We start from the raw sequence: 2,265 nt of genomic DNA on the forward strand, positions 1-2,265 counted from the left end.
TAGTCCATTAGGCAAAATCAATTGCTGTGAACCTGGTCTGGGTGCAGACTCTAGCTTCTAGTGAGTAGAAGAAACAAGTGCTGTTCATGTCTAAGACAAATGTCCTTTCTATTTGAATGAAAGAAATGAAACAGTCCTTGCTATTCACGTAGTTCTTCTTTAAAATAGTTTTGTAGATCATGGAGAACTCCTCATAGAACAGCATAATCTACATCCCAAATGGAGAGACATTGCAGTTTTCCACATTGATCATTACTACTGAATCGACAAAAACAGCAGCAGCAAAAGCAACGATGATAATCATAATAATAATAATAATAATAATAATAATAATAGGAGCATTGTGCACTACAGCGGATCAGTCAAAAGACAGTTTCAGGGCAATGTTCACTGCAATATGCTGAGCATATATGAAATTGCAAAAAATTGCAATTTGCGATTCCACATTGTGACCTTCAGCGGCTAGGTTGTCCTCCACTGATGGTGCCTCTGGTGAGGCAGTCATACTCTCCTCTGCCTGCACACCTTCAGCTCCATAGCTCCCTCCGTCTGCAGCTGCTGTGTACTAGTCCGATGCCATGATCCTGTCAACTTACCCCTCACCGCAGCATCTACAGCCAAAAGCCAAAGGTTTCAATCAGCAATCACCACCAAACAAACCAGATCAATCCAAATCTAAATCAGCATCACTCACATGTAACAGAGGAGCCAGGGTGGCTCGGCTCATCGGCACGGGCGGGCCATACGCGGGCATGGTGGGCGCAGGCCTGGAGCGCGTCGTGGTGGGAGACGCCCGCTGCGGAAGCAGGGCGAGCGGCGCACGTAGAGGCGCTCGAGCTCGTGGATGATGGCGGCGAGGGTGGGCTTCGAGCGCATAGCCTTCTTCTGCTCCTGGTTGAGCGTCTTGCCGGCGGCGACCGCCTCCTCCATCTACGCGATGCGGTCCTGCTTCTTGCGCAGCGACTTTACCACACACCGCAATAGGGCACGGCCATGGCGACAGTGCGCCGCCAAGGTCGACGACCGCAGCCCCGGCAGCCAGGATGTGGGGCCGCTCCGGGCAGTGCATAGACGACGCCGGGGAGACCAAGCGGAGGCGTGGGAGACAGACGTGTTGAATCAGCTTGGTGGAGGAGGTGGTGTGGGCTGAGATGTGCACGAGGGGTGCTGGAAAGCGACGGTGGCCGCCGGCGGCGGCTGGAATTGGCCGGCGGCCATGAGGTGAAGAAGGGGATCGGGGAGAGTGAGAGTGAGAGAGTGAGAGAAAAAGAGAGACGGAGGTGCGAAGCCAAAACGGGCCGTCCCCCAGTAGTAGGGTAGAAAAAAAGTCTGTTGATTACTCCCCGTATTTTTTTTATTTTTTTTAGAAACTCTCAATCTATTCATATTCAATCATGGCAGTACAAGTAGAGGTAATAAAAATTACAACCATGTATATGGACCACCTAGCAACGACGACAAGCACAGAAGGGAGCCGAAGGTGACTATATACGAAGCAAAATGAGTGAACCTACACTCTAAAACATGTCTACATACGTCCGTATGTTGTAGTCTATTTGAGATGGCTAGAAAGACAATTATTTGGGAACGAAGGAAGTAGTAGACAGTCGGGGAGTCGTCGTGCTAAGGCCCCATAAAACCAGCGCATCAGAGCAACAACCATCGTCGATGAAGAAAGCCGTAGATCGAAGGATCAAACATGTAAACACCAAAATGAAGACGAACGAAGACCATATCCAAATAGATCCGTCGAAGACCAGCACCCACCGAATTCAGCGAGATCCGGCGAAGACACACCTCCACACGCCCTCCGACAAAATTACATGCACCATCGAGACAGGGATAAAACGTGGGAGACATTATTCCCATTGCAAGACATCGTCGTCGCCACAAAGCCCCAAACAACAACAAGAACGGGTCCCTCCCCGGAGGAGGCGCAAGGTCCTCTGCACTTCCATGGCACAGAGGCCATGGGAGATAGGGCAGACTGGCGGCGGTGCCAACGGAAGAAGGGCAAAGACCTAGGCACTTTTTTTTGGACCCCGTATTTCTCTACTCTACTTTTATTTTCTCCAATGTCACAAGGTTCAGCCTGTTTCCAAGAAACACGATATAAACGCATATGCTCACATGTTCAGTTTAAGGATTCAAAATTGCCAAATATTTCTCTAATAATTAAGCAAATTGGGTTTCTTTCATCTGTCATGGCATTTTCAGAAAAGTCCTTCTATTTCAGAGAATTCAACCCGCCGTTCGGATTTAATT

General features: G+C 49.2%; 1 long non-coding RNA gene across 1 annotated transcript; it reads right to left on the reverse strand.

The window, feature by feature from the left end:
* Positions 1-311: 311 nt before the first annotated feature.
* Positions 312-1,266, reverse strand: LOC119289223. The gene is made up of 2 exons (XR_005141463.1): positions 695-1,266; positions 312-611 (listed from the first exon to the last, which is right to left on the reverse strand). It is a non-coding gene; the product is annotated as an uncharacterized LOC119289223 (long non-coding RNA).
* Between the last annotated feature and the right edge of the window lie 999 nt (positions 1,267-2,265).

Source organism: Triticum dicoccoides, chromosome 4A, assembly GCF_002162155.2.
Source record: "Triticum dicoccoides isolate Atlit2015 ecotype Zavitan chromosome 4A, WEW_v2.0, whole genome shotgun sequence".
NCBI lineage: Eukaryota > Viridiplantae > Streptophyta > Magnoliopsida > Poales > Poaceae > Triticum > Triticum dicoccoides.